Source organism: Rhea americana, unplaced genomic scaffold (assembly GCF_003343005.1).
Source record: "Rhea americana isolate MKP2758 unplaced genomic scaffold, rheAme1 scaffold_133, whole genome shotgun sequence".
In the NCBI taxonomy this organism is placed as follows: domain Eukaryota; kingdom Metazoa; phylum Chordata; class Aves; order Rheiformes; family Rheidae; genus Rhea; species Rhea americana.
This window is the reverse complement of record NW_028185406.1, coordinates 2,212,200-2,231,410: the sequence shown is the minus strand read 5'-3', so window position 1 is coordinate 2,231,410 and position 19,211 is coordinate 2,212,200. Positions and strand designations below refer to the sequence as shown.

Genomic DNA, 19,211 nt, shown 5'->3' with positions numbered 1-19,211 from the left:
TCTTTTCCAAAATAATAAGTTGCAGGATCTTTGTAGTACCTTACAAAAGATATATGGTTGTGTTCTTATGAGGTTATGCTTATCTAGGTGGTATAATTTATCAGTTCTTAAATTAGATTCTCAATTACTTTCCTTAGTGCAGAAGCAAAGCTTCTGGCATGAGAACAACTATTCCGATGATTTGTGTTGCTCTAAGCCACTCTCCAAGTCTCAAAGACATCTGTCACATTAAAGAATTACTTTATTAGCATCCTCCTATCTTCGACATTTAACTTTTTCCTCCAAATCAACCTTCTCATTTATTTTCTTCGCATTTCTTAGATTATTCTTTAGGTAAAATATTTAAATTTTATTGACAGCAATTTTTCTGTTTATTTTCAAAGTTTGATGATCATAATGGATGATTTTTGCAGTAGATTTTAATTGGCAGTTATCACCCTCGCTGTACCTACAAACATGAATGTTCATATGTGCAGATACAACATGCCATCAATTTTCCTTCCCATCCTTCAGATACAGTTGTTATAACTTAGCTTAAAGAATGTAATACTCACCAAAACAGGAAAAAAAGGTTACACTTACCTGAAAATATTTTATTATCAGTGTTCCACTTTCATGCTAGCTATTATACCTCCACTTTAACAGCACCTCCCCTAATTTAAATGAGTCTTGCCCATGGTGATCTTAGAAAGACTATGAAGCCTCTGAGATGCCAACTCAAAGTAGCACTACCCCCAGCACACTCTGCTTCGGTTGTACCCTTTAACCCAGAAAAGCAAGAATAGAGCACGTCCTGGAATGTGAGACATCTCCAGCGTCACTTTACAGAGCTCCTCCCAGCAACAGGAATTCAGAATTCATATCAGCCAGCTTTCAGATACTTCATTCCTTTCCTCCCCTACTCCCATGTATTTTATATCCTGATAGCGGCATAAGCTGTGGAACTGTTAACTGTAGAGGAAAAAAAAATATATCAACAATAAAGTACCCTCTTTTTTTGTGGCAAAGTGTAATAATGATTTACACCTATATTGCTGCAGTTCAAATTCTATATATTTCTGATTGTTTCAATATGAGGCTGTGTATTGCTATACAAATGAAGGCAAAGAAAACCACTAGAAAGTAAATTAAGGACTGCATAAATTTGTGCAGATGTAAAATTTGTGTAAGCCAGAATTGTATCAGATAACAACACATCGGTAACGTTCTATTCTTTTTTTTTTTTTTTTTCCCAAAGTTGTCTGACCTCAGTGATGCCAAGAGGTAACCTCATAAGTGTCCTTTCCAAAGATTTAAAATTAGGTTTGTTTGCCTTCCTTTACATCCTCTGTCTTTGCCAAGCTGCTGCTATATCATGTGGTTAAATAACCTTTTAGTAGAAAAATCCGTTAGTGTGCATTGAGGTTTTATTCAGTTGTCTAGTACAAATTTGAAGTTGTTATCTAGATATACAACAAAACCAAAATTGTCTGCAATATTTTTCAATGCTGTTTTCTTGTGAAAAAATAAATCCTTTAAAGTAACAACTTTAAACAAATTCAGGTATTGATCATAATGTATGCTTCTCAAAAGTTGGTTATTTTGCTATGGATATATGGATATATTTTGCTATGGGTGTTTTCCTATCCATAAAAAATCCTAAGCCTTGCATTATCCTGAGGATTTTATTTAGTCTATATGAAGTGCCCATTTTGCCAGTCACTGTAAAAATACAGTAAAAATACAGTATAAACAAATGCTTTTCTTTCAAAGGCCATAACTATGGAAAGCGGTGAACAAGTACTTGCTTCCACCATCATGACTGCTAGTAGCACCTGGCACTGTTCAATGAACCTCAACATTGAAGGTTATAACTTCTTCGATTGACAAGACCCTTAGGGATTTTCTCTTCATCCTTGACTACATTGGACAATCTAATACAACCAAGGGACTCTTGACTAGGACATCCAACTTTCTCTCTAAAGTATTCATAAATTATGCTGCCATAAATTAAGCTTTTAAAATGCACATGATTATAAAAAGTAGTACTTCTGAAAACAGTTGTTAAGTGACTCAAAGAAGAACCTTCGATACACTTTTTTTTCCCCTCTCAAGTGTGCTTGCTGAACCTTTCTATTCACATCAAGCTACACATCATTGTCACTGTCATTCCTAAGAGATGGTTATAAAGAAATCCTCTTAGGAAGGCTTCCGATAGAAAAAAAATGAACACTTTATAAAATTATACTGAAACCAAGCGATAAATATGCAAATTAAACTTGCCAGGTGGCAGGAACTCTTTCAACATTTCTTTTCACCTTTAGATAGAGTCTGAAAGTATTCTACCAGACTCTCAGTCTCAAAGTGATTTGGAGGAAGGCTGTTCGTGAGCAAATTCAAAATTGAAAATTTATATTTTCAAGGTCATTCTTGTAGCTGAAACRAAGTACTCCAAGAAAAAATATGAAACAGATGAGTACTAATAATGAATAGTATGCTCAGAGCAAAGAGAGCAAAAAGTTTGTGCAAGGCTGGAATCAAAGGGTAGAAGAAGAAGAGTTACCTCTGTACAAAATCTTACGATTGTCCCCAGTGAGCCAGAGGGATATCCACTTCAGCAGGTGTCTTTTCCCTAACTGTGCCCAGGAGTAGGGCAGAGCAAATTCAAAATGAATCTTCAGCTGCACATCAAATTCTTTGAACATACTGAGATTACAGTTTTTCATAGCTGACAATAGAAAATGAAACTCTTACTGAAAAGTTGATTTTTAAAAGTAATACAAAATAATGGTTGAAATAGTTTTAATGCATGCCAGTAAGCGTGGCAGGAAATATCTAAACACAGATGAGATTATACTATAGTAGTAGTCTATATGAAGTATTGAGAAAACTAATGCAATGCTTAAAAGAATTCTATGACTATATTTCATTTGCCCAAAGTTAAACACAAATGAAACACCAGTTAAGTTAACATGTATTTTATTGTTATTTTCATTATTATTGCTATTGTTTTGCTTTCAAAAATATAGCTTGCGATTAAGTCTATCTAATGTAAAATTTGATGAGACTTTAAATTGTGCTATTAAGGCCTGTATGATTTGTTCAGTTCTGCTCGATGCAGCAATGAAAGCAGAGGAAAAGGCACATTAATTTAGAATAACCACCCATTCAGTGGGTGCTTACCCGCTCTTTTCATGGATCACCATTCTTTTCTCATTTAATGGACACAAGGAAGCTGACAAGCAAAACTGAAATGTGTATGTATCTTAAGCAAAGAAATTAGATTAAGACTAAAACTAAGACGGTATTATGTTTAATCGTCTAAGACCACAAGAATGTTGGAATGAAGGATTTAAAGACTTCTTTCTTTTTAAAGTAAAATTCTACTGAATGGTGATCCGAGAAGTTTACTTCAAACAGAACCTAGCATACAATTATTCTGAGTGCGCTTTATGTTTTTTTTTTTTCATAGTCTTTTTAAATTAAAGCATTGTCTTCTGAGGTGCTGGGTGATAAGGATCTGTGGTAAGGAAGAACCAATATCTTATGATGTTAATAAGGGATTATCTTTATGGAATTGTCTATTTTCAGGGTTCACTCCCTGTCAAATATATCATACAAGCATTAATAACTTTGCCTGTGTTCTCTTGTTTCTGAGTTTTTCTTTTCAGGAACTTTCTATGTTAGAGATCATTTGTACCATACAACGTCAGGAGTTTAGGGAAAAAAAAAAAAGTTTTTGTATGCTCTGGGGCCAAAAACTAATAAATTAGAAATTCTAAGGATATGTGCACTTTGAATTCTGCTTTGCTTAAAGGCTTCTAATTTTTTTCCCTGCCTAAGTCGTGGTTAAGTCAATCACTTGGCAATTTTTCACATTTTTCGTGGATGTTTCCTTTGTTTCTCTGCAATTAGATTTCACATAGCTTTCTCTCATGTCTGAAAACTCTGGAATATAAGACCAGTCTGTTTCCAGATGAAATTGTCAGTTCTGTCAAAGAGAGAATTTTGTACCTCATCTCAGGCTGTAGAATCAAGATTTTACTGTGCTTTTTTCTGTCAGCATCATTTCACAGGGACAAAGCCTGTATCTTTAGAATAAATCTGGACTATCTAATCTCATATTACCAATTCCTTTATTTCAGATTAACCCATAAAGTAAGATTAGAAACATTTATATGTATCTCTATGATTATATATAGAGAGAAGTACACAATATATACATACACACGCACACACACACGTTTGTGCTGCTTATGCATATATATATATRTGTGTCTATGTGTATATATATATGTAGTGGGTGGGTGTACATACATATATATGTAGTGCGTGTGTGCATGTTTTATTGTTGTTATTCCCATTTAACAGTAAAGTATGCATTTTTGTTTACCATGGATAATTTTTTTTCTACTTAATTAAGTATATCTTCCATTCATTGTCCATGTTTGGGACATTCATTTGGTTTTAGTAAGGTATAGAGATAGCTATGTTGGGAAAAAATRTAGCTATTTAATATCATATATATCACTTTGAGGGCAATTGTTTTCTTCTGGACTTGCAACCTGAACAGTGTATTCCAGTGAAATACTTCCACACCCACCTGTTGATTCCAGGAGATTTCAAAAGGGATCATTAGTTAGTTCTTAAAGGAAATTAAATTACTTGATGTTAAAGCACTCATTTTTTGCAAACTACTAATTTTCTTGAGTATTATTGAGCTTGTGGAAAACACCRTAAGTAAGTCAAAGAACACAGGTGTGAGAACATTTTCTAAAAACAATAACTTTTATTCTTGTGCAGATGTGGTATCATTTGATTATATTACAGTTTAGAAATGCAACACAATAGATGTATTTAGTAAAATAACAAGTCAACAGGATAAAAATATTCTTAGTATCTGTTGACTCGTCGATGTAAGAGCTCCCCTCTGCAATTCACCATTGAATGTAATGGTCTTAAGTTACAAGTTATAGGTACTCGAAGGAAAAGCTCTGCAAAATGGTGTTACCTGAATCAATTAGAAAAAGAATTAAGTAGGAAATGATAAATGGAATAGAAATATGAGAACTAAATATTTAGAGAGATAAATAATAATAAATATTTTGGGGAAAATCAATTCTTAGCCCATCACTGTTCTTAAGAATGATTTATCTTCCCAACACAGACAATAAAACCCAGAATATCACTACTATGTTATTYATGAACCTTTTGATTATAGTAGAGTTCCATTCTACTATACTTAATGTTGACAACCATTTCTATTTAAATGTTGAGCCTTAAGTAGTCCAAAAGCCATATATACTGAATGGTGAAACAAAATACTATTATTGCTCCAAAACAGGGAACATTTCCCAAGGCATAATCCATTCCACAGCGTCCAAAAACTCCATTTGAAGATAAAAAATATACCTTAAAATAGTGTCCAAAACACTCTGAATCACTGGATATTTTCCCTGTTGTACACATTGTACCCACTACCCCTTGCTTAGAGAAGGAAATGGAAAATTATATTTGAAATTATTTAGATCTCATGTGTGCAATGAATAACACTGGATTATGTTGGTGTTAAGCACACATGCAAAAACAAAGAAAGGAGCTGATTGCTCCTAATTTTACAGTCTGGGTAGATTGCAGGATAAACGCTAGGTGAGAAATTAGCTCAGTTTTTCTCAATTACTAAGTGTCACAGGCATCACAGATGCAGATTCTATTTACTGTGCTTATTTTCCCCTGTTGCCTTTCGTGCCACTGTTTTTTCTCAGTGACTTTGACAGCATTAGTACAACCACCAATTCTAACAACCCTGGAGTTGTTACCAACGCATGGCCCATARTTCCAGTTTCCCCATGCTGTGGAACTGACATCACATAGTTGATGATTTGCCTGAGCATGTCTTTGAGATTTCACTAGCCTACCTCCTGGCAGTCTAGCTCATTTTTACCAGCTATTGAAATGGTTTTAGGCAATCTTCCTCAACATACACCTCAGAAGTCAGTCCAGTACAACTGAGCTTGTAGGAGTTTTGCTTGAATGCTGCATATTTGACTATGAGCACTGATTCTTTTTCTGAACACTTGTACAGCACAGGCACAGAGAGGGTGTATGTGGAAGAGCCCAAAATGTTTACTGGAACAACTACAAAATATCCTTATTTTTCAGCTACACAAGAGAATGGGGATTACAACTGCATGGTGCACATTTATTTTTGTTTAGATTCAGATGTCTCTTTCCTTCTTGAAAGGCTGTTTTAATCTCCTCAAAAGCTGTTCAAGCTTTTGCTCTGCTCCTTGGGACTTTGTCATCAATCATGACATTCCGAGATGGCACGCGGCCACAGGGGCAGAGCCGTCGCTGCTGCGCTCTCAGCACACACAACTGGCTTCACTTGCTTTCCATTAGGATATGACTGGACCCAGACCTCTGTTTTTTAAGCTGATCTTCAGGCCAAACCACTTAGCAGTGGGATCAAAACAGTAATGTACTGCAAATCCTCTAGTGTGCATACAATCTGTATACAATCATTAGCAAAGAGTAGGTCACAGACCGGCAGCTCTACAATCTTTTACGTAGCGCAGTCTCTGCAGGCTTAAAACTCCATCGTTATGAGAATGCAAATATAGATTCCTTTATTAATGAGTTTAAATTAAGAGCTGCTGTACACAAAATGTCTCAAATAACGAAGCAAGGACTCAGTCTTACAGGCTTCTTTCAGACCATTTTCGACCATGAAAGATCTAACATCCCACTTCATCTCAGGACCCTCATCATCAACCCATTAGGAAACAATTCCAATAGGTTTGTGCGGAAGCCTATAGGGACGTTCACGGATGACAAAAACTCTGGCTGGGTCATTAGTCCACACACTGACTTTAGAAYAGCTTGTCTGCAAAAACTATACCAAATGCCTTGTTCAGATTTCAAACTTATAAAAACATTTTATAAATAAGGTTATAAAAATTATGAAAAGTGTATTTTAATAGCTTTATTTATAACTTAACAATGCAAAAAATCAAAGGCTTCTTTCTGTACATGCTTGCAGGCCAGCTACTGTCATCAGCCCAACTAGCCCAACTAGCAATCCATGCTAATGSCCTGGGTGCCACTTGCTTACTACAATGGTTGCCTCACCAGCAATATAAGCATTGTAGCATATGCCAGAAGCCTAGTGAAACATTAAGATGCTCTCTAATTTAACAAACTGAATTACACAGCAGCACATATCTACAAAGGGAACCAAACCTAAACATACAGTAGGTTATGTCTAGACAAATGCCTGAGAAACAGAAGATAGCTTGCAATGCCTCCAGCGGCAGGATTTTGGATTTTTTAATTACTTGAGGAAATTGCAATATGAATGTTACAAACAGGTAATATGCCTTACGACGGTTCTTGGAGACTAAGCATTTCACAACTGGAAGTTCTTTTAGGAAAAGAGGGTGAAGGGGCAGAAGACAGAAGAAAAGCAGAGGTTAGAAGTTCATGATGGACTCCTTTCTTTCTATTTCTCTCCTGAAGTGGTGTGCTTCAAGGAACTTGATTTGGTCTCTGCTATCTCCCAAGCTAGGAATTCAGGAAGTACAGGTTGCTGTTTTTATTGATTTATTCTGAGAGGTCATTGAGGTTTGATCTGTTTAATAGTTTATATAACTCATCATCAATAATTTATATAGTGCATCAACATTACTTACCGCTTTCAGCCACTTCACTCTCATTTTTTATGAAAAGGGACATTTTAACAAATTAGTGTGCAAAATCAGTCTTATTTTTAATGTAGTGTGAATAAAAAGCTCTGACAAAAAGATTTCTGGGATATGATGAATCCCTTCAGTACAGCTGACCTAGCTATTCCCAGTTAGTTAACATAGTAATAGATTTATTCATTTCTGACATAATGTAATTGTCTCACTACTTGCCTTTTCCCACACATTCAGTTTTGCGTTTTGCTGTGTTTTCTCTTTAAGTGTGAAAGAGATCACTGAAACTACATTTTTAACAGAGATACAGACAGAAGTAATTTAAACTAGAGATAGGACAGCAGAAGACAGAAAGCTGTACTTTCATGCGTTAGCTGGAGAGCCATTTGATRCCAGTTAATTAACTCTTTAAGTAAGACAAAGATTAATTATGTCCAAACCTTGTACAGTTAATGTCATGCTTACGCTGTAAATAGAGTTACAATAAACTAAGGAGGAGGGGATGGACAATAATTAGCAACTTTTACCCTACCTTTGTTCAGAAATCCAAAATGTTTTCTACAACTGCAAATTTTATAAAGCCTCATTTGAAGTTTTTGAGACAAAATAGTTACATTTGCCTTTAGGATGTTTCAAAGAGAAAATGTCAAAATAGAACCTTTTTTTTTTTCTCTCTCTCTCTTTCCTTCTCCCCACCTCAAAATAGATCCTGGCAAATTGGAGCCAATTTCATGAAGAATTTCAACTGACAAAATGTCATATTCTGACAGCATATGGTTCCACTAGAGTTTACTGATTCAGCTATTGTCAGCCTTTAGGGAACACAAACAGCTAGAATAAATTAGAATAACTTATTGCAGAGCTGGCTCCACAGCAAGTGAGGATTGAGAATTAAAGAACAATAATTATTTTTATATAGAAGTGCCCTGAAGACTAAAATTCCATTCTACATCAATTTTTAAGCATTTAATTTTTTTTGTCTTTTTGTTAACCAAACAGCATGAAAAACTAACTTCCTGACTCTATTCCTGCAAATGAAATCTCACAGTATGCCTTACTGGAAGTAATAACTAGCTATGTTTTGAAGCTGGTCTCCAGGATACCCAAGCAATGGTGGGCAGAATTTTTTTCAGTGGCACTGTTCTTTAGGGGTTTTCAGCAGTGTTGTTGCCCAATGCTAAACAGTGACACCCGCACTGGCATGAGCCACGTCGTTTCCGTCAGGGTTGCAGAGGCAGGACTTGCCCCTGTGGCCACAAAAGGAGCCCCAACAAGCTCTGGCTTTGATTCTCCATGGCTTTTCTTATAACTAAAGGGGTGGGGGTTCAAGCTCAGGGAAACAATTCTGTAAACTAATTAAAAAACTGATTAATTAACTACTATCAACCATTAATTAAAAAAAAACTAATTAAGCTATTCATCCTACAAACTAAGCAAAACCTTGTAACTCCTTGGCTCACTCAGACATTCGTATGTGGTGCCARATACTCAGAACAAACAACTTTTCCTGTTTTTTAACAGGACAGCAGCTGTCCGGGACAACAGGTTTGGACAGCTACTATTTTTTYTTAGCCAACCTTATTTGGATAGCTATATTTGGATAGCTTTGCTTCTTCCTCTGCTTTCTGCAGATGTTCAACTAGGTAGATGGATGAGGACAAATCCTGCTCTCTTTTTCATTGTTGTTCTCCTGTTTATCCATATCTAATAGAATAAAATGTTACAAAAAACTAGAATGGCTAAAAACATATAAAGCACTCATTTTGTCAGTCATTATTCTGGCAATTTTTGTGTTTTATCTTCCACTAAGAAAAAGCTTAGGCAACAAGCTCTAGACATAAATTAAAATGACCATCCAGATTTAGGCTTATCACCCCTAAGTAGAAACTCATTATACAAATACTGATTTTTATGAGAATCCCCTAAAAAATAAGCAAGTATATACACTGCACTTGTTGAAGAAAACAATGACCTTGTCATGCTTTAATGAATAATTCAGGATGAAATTGTGCATTTTTAAAAGACAACTACAATAACAAGGTCTTACTCACACTGGTAGTTCCTAACTAGTGAGATAGACTTTCTGAGTAAAGACCTACCTAAAATAAAGGACTAGATCAAGGACAAATCAGTTGCCAAGACAAGTTACCTTTAGGGTATTTCCTGTTCTGGGTTTGGAAAATAAGATTTTTAAATTATTTACTTCTATTTTTATTTGCTACTGCTGTTGGGCTTATGAGATATTAGATTTAAAGCTTTGTTTTTGCAATACAAATATTCTTTCCTTTAAATAACACTAAAATTTTTATTTAATAATCTMATTCTTACAGCTAGAGCTTTAAGAAAGTTTTAGGTATCACTAGGTTTGCAAAACATGGTGACATGATCTATTTATTTGTTATACTTTCAGTTTTCAGGGGCTTTTTTCATTTTAAAATGGATGGCACAGGATAATTGGCTGCTTTTTAGACCTACCACAGATTATACGTAAATAATGAGCAGCTGTTTCCTACTGTAAATGTGAGACCYGATACCTAAGTCATATGTTGGCAAGTAATTCATAACAAATAAATTATTATAGTTCAATTCCATCTGTTTTACATGTTTTCTGTAAACAAACACTTACTTCACAGGTGAATTTGATTAAAAATATTTTTTTTTACCTAATCCTGGTCTCCAGTTCACAAATGAGSCATTACCTTGGCACCTGACAAATTATCTGCACAAACTCTTGATCAGTAGCTTTCTAAATAGAACTTGTTTTATACATTCAGCATTTTGTAAATCCAGCTGTTTTGATTAAACATAATCATAACATTTATTTATTTTTTAATGAACCAAAAATCTTATAATGGGATCTCATCTGTGAATAATTGTGTATGATAGAGTTTATTCCTGCAAATATTTGGCAACTCTCAGGTAAAAAATATTTTCCACTAGCATTCATGCCAGTGAACTAATTTGTTAATTATTTGCATGAAGCAAACAGAAAAGGTGTAAACACAATCAAAGTAAATTCAATTAAATTGAAAAAATAGAGAAAAATGTGGTATTGGTACAGCTACACTTAGAAAACAATTTCTTAAGAAGTTATAATAAAAGCATATTTTTAATGAAGGCCATAACTTTTCATTTGACTGCCATGTCACTGTTTAATCTTTTATTTGAAGTAGAAATATAAAAAGTGGCATAATTAGGAAAGCTGTTCACTATTACATTATAAAAATTGAAATTATTTTCTCCAAAGTAATTATTGGTTGAAAAGACTTGTTTGAAAAAGATCTATTGTGTCCTGCCCTAAAAAAAAAGAACGTCCTGCCCTAAAAAAAAAAAAAAAAAAAGAAAGAATCACATGGATAAGCAGAACTGAGGAACTGAAATAATTTTTGAATAGTAATTTGGAAAGACCAAGTGTGGAACAAACAGAGCCACTAGAACCTCTTTACTCATAGATTACTACTGTGAAATAGCACTAGTGTTATTTACCATGGACTGTTCTTCTCAGTGGTACCAGTGTAGCTCTATAAATCCAACACTCTTACACGGATGACATTAATAGCCTAGCAAAAGGACTAAAAATGAGAAATAAGGTCTGCATCTGATTGTGTAATGACTAAGAAGAGAAACTACAAATGTTTCATCATGAAACTATTTACAACCTTTAAACAAAGCTATAGGTAATAGAAATACCTGTGAAAATCCAATGAATTTGTATAAATGTGCATTTTTACCACATCTTTTCTTTGTTTACTGCAGTTAATTATAGCCTGTCTTGAACAATCTAACATCATTTCTCATTCTTACAAAACACATCAGAATGAAAAAGAGCAAGGACAGTAGTAAGATAAATCTGTCCCTAGGTGTATACTCATGGGCTGAAGTCTCGGAAGATAAGAAAGCCCATAACACTGCAAACCCAGATGCCCTGGCTGTTGTGAGCACTTCTGGCTACTGTGGGATGGATCTGGCTACTGAGCAAAGAGTCCTCAAAAAGGCAGTCATGGAGAGATCCTTCTAAACTGACCAGGAATGAAGGGCAGAGAAAACAGCTGGTGCTGAGAGGGGGCCCATGATGAGGAACRGATGACCAAGTGGGTGTCTTCTGCTTTCCTGGATAAAATCCATGAGTCTTTTAATTAGCTTGATATAACTGTCCCTCTTAGAAAAAATCTCAACACACACTCTAGCATATTTACTAGCTAGATAGCTGGACTGTTCRCTTGGATGGAGGAGCTGTAGCTCTAGCATTCTAGATTTGAAACAGGCTTTTATCTGAAAAACAGGTATGAAATAGCTTATGCCAGAAAACCATCACGTTTTATGGCAAGCGGTGTGCAAAAACAGCAGATTATATCTGGGYGCTGCAACAGAATCCCAGCTCAGCAAGGCCACCACCAAGTAACACAGGCAATGTACCAGATCGCACAGTCCCACAGCACGTCTGCAGCTTCTGGAGAAAGAACAGATGTGTCTTCCCACTTGGACACTCACAACTGTTTGGCAGATTCACTTTATTGTTGAATCACTAATGGAAAAAAATAAGTTGGTGATATCACACCCTTTTCACTTTCAGAATATTACATATGCCCCCAAAAGCCAAAGTAGTGCTGCATACGATGCAAAGGGCATGTGAAGGAAAAACTAATTAAGAGGCTGGAGAAAGGCTAGGTTTGCTAATTATGTATCACCATCCTTGCTGTACATTTGTTAACCATGATCAGACCCATAATAATTATGAACCTGTATCAGTAGCTCCACATATTGCTAGCTGTTGTGAAAAGGAAAGGACATTAATAATGTGCCACAGAATCATAACAAGATACTATTTACCTACCAAGGTAATGAGCCTAMACAAAATAATGATGCGAAGGAAAAAGAAGTAAAAAATAAACAACCTCCTCCCATTAGTATGCCTCTGATGGGCTAATGTCAATAAGGCAAACATCCTCAGATAGAGTGCCATATGCTGTGTCAGTCACTGATGAAATTTTCATGCACATTTCCTCTGAGTACCTCTAAAATGTCTTTCTCAGGTACAGTCTGARATCTGTAAATTCACATAGGCGTCATAAGGTGTAGGTGCTCCCTACACATAAGTCTACTCTCCCCAGCCACATGCACACAACTGATTTTTACTTAATAGGTGTTTTACAGTGAACTGAAGGTAAGTACAGAAAGGGAAATATGGTGGTTCTACTGGTARGTCACCTTCATTTTTGTTTTCCTCRTTATACATATGGATCTATAATGGGCACTTAACCTTCATCAGTACAGAACATTTTCTTCAGACTTTTTTTTTTGCTAGTACTTATAAAATAGCAAAACTATGGTGGCTCTAAAATCCTAATGACATAGCATAGAAAACACTGATACTTCTGTAAGTTCTTCACAGGACACCATTAATATAGTATTTGATCACCCCACAATCTCTTGTGTATTTATATCAGTCAGGTAGCTATGGTATTACTGTTACCATTTTAAAAATAGGAAACTGACTTCCACAGAAGAAAAATATTTTCACATAGGTGATGTATGGCAGAAGAAGTATTTGCTCCCTTATCCCAGGATTTGAAACAAATTAAATGTTTCAGTGAATTCAGCTTTGGAAAGATTATTGGTTAGACCCCATTTCTTTCTTTAGCAGTCCTTCTGGGACTATTTACAAGTAAGGTATAAATCTAAAAGTAATTTCTRTAATTTCTTTGCCAAAAACATCGTTCTTCATTGCCTAGTGCATTAGGAAAGGCAAGCTGTTAGACATATAGTGGACAAAGCAAATTCTTGAATGTGTCAGGAAACATACCAGTTACAGTAACACGAGAAATTAGGGAGTGTCTATGTTTGAAAAGGATTGGGTGAGAGCTCACAAAAAACTTAAGGTTTGATCTAGAACATGCTTCTCAAAATTCGTAGGGAGAATACTAGAGAATATTACAGTGTATGCYTATATTGTCATCCATTTAGTAAAATCCATAAATAGACACTGACAAATAACGTGAGCAGAACCCTCTAGACATCAGAGCTTGTCCTAAGAATATTCAAACTGTGCTCCACCTCTGCAGTTCTGCATCTTAAAATAGTGTGTTTAATTATGGGGTGGAGGGGCTAGGAGGAAGCATGGAATTTGATGCAATAGTGTGTAACCAAGTGAAAACATGATAAAGAAGATAAATGAGTCTAAGCACAAGAACCATGAAAGTCTGAAGACAGGCAAGATAGATAAGCCCTGACAAAAAGACAATGGCAAGAATGTGTGCCAGAAAATTGAGGATTTCCCGACTGAAGGGGGAAAAAAAAAAAAAAAGAAGAAGAAGATGAATAGTTCCCACAGAGGTGCCAGTGAGTTTGGTTTTTGCATTTAATTAATTTGGTTTTACTTCATGTGTGGGCAAAATACTGCTTCAAACACAACTCACTAACTCCATCAGACCTGTCAGACACACCATTTCAGTCAAAGCCCCTTTGTCTGCTCATGGGTGCAGAGCAGCACTGTTGCTGCTTCCTCACTTCAGGACCATACTTGATAACGGTAACGGATCAATGTATTACAGACTAGGCCATTGCTTGCATCTGTCATCTTGATATTATCTGAAAAATGAGAGGCTCACAATGTCACAAGGTTTGAGGTGGGACCAACTTGGTCAGTTGCACCACAACCTTGTGTTAGCACAGCAGGAGCCACACGAGGGGCAGGCAGAGGTACAGAGGCTGCATGCAGCTCCCGAGGCATGAAGGGGCTGGGGCTGGAGCTCAGCAACGGTGGTGAGATGGAGGAGGTGGGCTGGGCTTGCAGTGCAAAGCATGTTAGTGACTGTAGAAATCTCTAGAAACGTCATACTAATCTAGATGAGGATGAAGGTGAATGGAGATACAAAACTATCATGAGATAGTTAGTCAAAAGTAATCCTCCCTCCATGAAGTTTTTACATTTATGAGCAAAATAGCCACCATCCAAGCAAAAGAGGAAGACATAGACTGAACAGAGAGTTTCCTGTGCCAGAACTTATACTGGTCTAAAACTTATACTTCTTATACTGGTCTAAAAAGCAAAGATGTTAAAATATATTTAAATGCTAATAGTTAAAAACTGTCTTATTATTTTTATTAACAATTACTAAAATTTAAATATTATTGAGTTAATACGTGGTGTTAGAATATCTATAACAGAAAATATTTCGTTTATTTATTAGGCCAATAGGTACTAGTTAGTTATTATAGGACACATACTTTTTTTTCCTATTCAATTATAGCATCAGCATCCACCAAAAATTGCAATATACAATAAGCAAACACATATCTAAAGCTCATCTGAAGTTTCAGTTTTAATTTTGTTAGGCTTTGGATATAATCAAAGATATTAGATTATGTTTAGGAAACTGTTGTTTAGGTTGGTCATGGACCGAGGTGAAAACCTCRTGACTGAAGAAAATCATCACCTAAGAAATAATCTTCAGCTGCTTCCTTTCTCACTAAATCCTATTAATCTTTGAGATAGTGCACTACTGCAACTATCATGATGGAGATACTTACAGTATAATCCTGCAAAACCTTTCTCTTGGCTCATACATAGAATAGGGCTACACCAAAAAGCGTAGTATGAACCTCTCATTGATTCCACATTAACTGTTTACTCATTGTATTTACTGAGATATTTCTGTACAAGGGCAAATCTAAACTTTGAGACAAGAAGACTAAATCATTTTTTTCACTCAGGATTCAGACTTTTGAATGTGCCAGAAGAATCCCAGRGATTTCTCTTCCATCTTTCCTCTCTGCAAAACAAACGCTAAGTATATGTGATCATTTTCATCCCATAAATGTTGCACCTGTCCATCACCTAGCTGAAGGCAGAAGTGAAGAAGACCTACCACAAACGTTGCTGTCATCACCTGCTAACCACGTGGGACATCCTGAAGAAAGCTGAAAATGCCACACTGAAGGGTTTTCAGATTAAATCCTGGAAGAACTGAGGATAAGGATTTATGTATAGTGCATATTAGAAAAGACGACTAAGATCTGACACGTTAACATAGAATTTACCTTAGAGACAGAGGCATAGAGCATATTTTGAACGGAAAGTAGGAACCGCCCAAGGCTTGATGCCATTGGATGAAAGTTAGCTAGGGCAGGATCAAGCCCTATGGATGATATCCACTGCAAGACTCTTGTGAAAGACTTGTCATTGCCATTTGTTGATCACAACAATGCTTTAACACATTTCTACTTACTTGTTTGTTAAACAGTGCTCTTTGAATAGTATGAGGTTAATAGGAAAGAACTTGTATATATAATGCCCAGATCTTTGAAATAGCCACATTTTCAGTTAATTAAAGTAAATTTTTGTAATTTTTTGTCTTATCTTGTAACTTCAATTTGCTGTGGGTTCAGTAGTATGTCAGGATCTTTGGGGAATTCTAAGAGATCAGAACAGAAGTTAACTATGCAGATTTTTAAAATTTCATTACACTCTTGGCTTGGCATGTCACCATGCCACAGTAACAGTGTAGTAGCTCTGTCAAACTTATGTTGAGTGATTTAGCAAAAAAAATTAAGAGTCCTTAATTATTAAGGGCAAGGCTAACATTCTGCCTGGAAGCGATAAAGCTGTCGTCATGCAATTCTGAAAGGCAGGGTTTATTATGAGCTGAAAGTGAAGACTGTGATGTGCCTTCAACTGCGCAAGAACTGTATGTTTTTGGATCACATATAGCTTCACAAAATTACCATCTTGCTTGATTTCTTCCTGTTCTTTGAACTCATACTTTTTTCCTCCTTTGATACACATACTAGGAAAACCCATAGATTTCTTAAGAATCTTTTATAGTGAGTACAACCCCACTTAGGAAAGCCTGCACCTTAGTACTAAAGGCTTATAGAGAACTAAAGTTATAAAGAGAGAAAGGGAGAGCTTGTTTAATGCAGCTTTCCTGGAATTTTTAAGCTACTGAATTTTCACTCTTCTTGTAAATGCTTGGCAATGTTGATAAAAGAACAACAGATGTCAGTGAACCTGAAGAGTTAATAGGACTCTGCCAGCTTGTCAGCATCTATGAGAGATGCAGTCTAGACAGATGTCTAAGGGAARGATGCGTGGGATGGAGACTAAAGGGGGTCCAATTGACATTCGGAGACAGAGTTCATCAAATTACTCAAGCTCCTCTTCTTCTTTTCTTTTCTCTATTTTTGTCTGTCTTTATCCCTAAACTAATTCCAGTTTGACTAAAAGCAAGTTCAATTTTAACTACACAGCAGACAGTTATATCCTTGTGACTTTGTACCCTTTCAAAAGTGAAAGAAAAAACCTTCTCATTCAAATGAGCAAGGTTTTGAAAATATTTCACATCTGCAGTGCTGCATTCTCACAAACATAATGTTTAATGCCATTGTAGAATGATAAGGCAAATCACAGAGTATTTAAGAATGTTACTATATTTTTTATGTTATAGGAGAAATACAGCAAAACATATTGGCAACTGAGAGAGTTTTTCTTTGTTTTTTATTTCAAATGATCTTTACCCATTGTTGCAGGAGAAAAAAAATCTTTAATTGTGAACACTAACAAGCAACAGAGTTGGGTGCACGTGTGCGTGGATGCAAATGTCCAAAACTGAATTTTTGAACTTTGAAGCAGAAACTACTGGAACTTCTTGCTAGCTGCAACTYATACTGGTTGGTTGTAAATTTTGGTAATATTCAGACTGGCACATCYTCTATCCTCCAGTTAATAAAGAAGCATGTGACAGACTCATCAGTTAGGAGGCTGATCATGTGTTGTGCTTCTGCACATAAGYTATTTAGATAAGGAAAACCAGGATCTTGGGGTTCTGGAAAGAAAAGTTTGTACTGAAAAGAAGTTCCTAAGTGAAGGCCAAATGAATGAGAAGTGCAATACCATTCATATTAAGTAATTAGAAAAACTCAGTATTTTAACACAATGATTATCTTTTTTTTTTTTTTTTTTTTTTTGAGTAATTCATAATAGTGTTGTTTTGATAGAGTCTTGGAACACATATTTAAACTATATGTACAAAATCTGTTCTATGCAAATAGTCTAACTGGCTAATATTTGTGCTTTCCATGATGTCATTGGCCTTGTTGCTAATATATTCACTAAAAAYAAATATGAAATGTCAATATATACAGTTGGAGGAAAATCACCTCAAAATTCAGTGATCTTTAGATGTATATATATTTTTACATTATATACACAAAGATGGCAAAATGCTCAACTCTTGTGACCTTATGAGCTTCTGAATTTTCACGTATTTCTCACAGTACAATTATATAAGGTCAGGATTTAAAATTCCATGGCAGACTGACATATTGAGAGCAGCACAGAACATATTAGCAAAAAGATCTAAAATGGTGTTTGTGGTTTTATTTTTCTATTTTTAAGTGAACTCAATATCATAATAACATTATGCTATATATCTACAGAAATTTCAGGGTTCTGCATCATGGAACCAGYAGGCTGCAACAAGACTCAAGCAAAGTGAATGTAACTTTTGGGTCCTGTTTTTTGTACAAGTATGTTCCAACACAATTTCCTGATCTAGCTTTAACATTCAGGCATTTTTAGTGAGGAGAAATAGATATAGTCTATAGGTACATGTGCACATGTGCATTGCAGTTCACAAGGCAGACTGGAAATATCTATGGAGCAGGGTAGAACTGCCTGTTTCCTATCCCCTCCAGATACCCTTCTTCTGAGGCTCAAAAAAAAAAAAAAAAAAAGAGCCTTCACAGTACTTGTATCCTTATTTTTGATGCTTTTACTTCTGTGCTGCACCTGGAGAAAAAGACAAGTTCCTTTTTTGTGGCTCAGGCCTAACAGAAAATAAAGACAAAGAGCAAAAGTACGCAGTGGAAGCATGAGCAGTTTCTGTGAGTTTTGRGTCCCAGAAGACTGCTCATTCCAAAGATATCTGCTTCTTCAGATAGCTGATAGCCTCTCCTTTAATTAAACTGCAGCTCATGTAATAAATACTCTTAGGAAGCTGCAAGGATGACCCAAGCCATTTTGTTTCACAGCAGTTAAATAAAACAATGACTGCATGATCATTTCCACCTGCATACTGTCTCTGTCACCAGTTGATTTAGTTTAAAGTAGCTAATCCAGCACACTTTGATTTAAAGTGAAGTTCCATCACACTCATCTAGCTCATCTTGTCCAGAAAAGCTTTGCTCGTTATCTGGAAAGATTGATGTTAGAAGGTGACTTTGACACTAAAGCTGCCTGTAGTCTTAACGTCCACACTGACTGTCATCTATTACCAGTAGTTTATAACATCCAACAGCAGCTTAGACATATGGAAAAGTACAGTTACAAATATTTAAATATTTAATTAGAACTTAACCTTTAATGATATAAGCCTGGACCCTRTGTTTGCACAACTTGTGAACAAAAGGGCTATTATATCCAAAGCACGTCATCTGGATGTTGGATGCAGCTGGAGTTTTCAATAAGCCAAGCTTCTCTGCTGTGTATTTCCTTAGTAAGGAAAATAAATGATGGATTYGTAGAGACTTAGCTTT

At 35.7% G+C, this 19,211-nt stretch overlaps 1 long non-coding RNA gene across 1 annotated transcript in view; it reads left to right on the top strand.

The window, feature by feature from the left end:
- Positions 1-17,153, top strand: part of LOC146599784 (uncharacterized) — a 73,267-nt gene extending 56,114 nt beyond the window's left edge. Inside the window, exon 2 of the long non-coding RNA XR_014894931.1 lies at positions 15,390-17,153. This is a non-coding gene — a long non-coding RNA (uncharacterized LOC146599784). The remainder of the gene's footprint in view (positions 1-15,389) is intronic.
- The last annotated feature ends 2,058 nt before the right edge of the window (positions 17,154-19,211 follow it).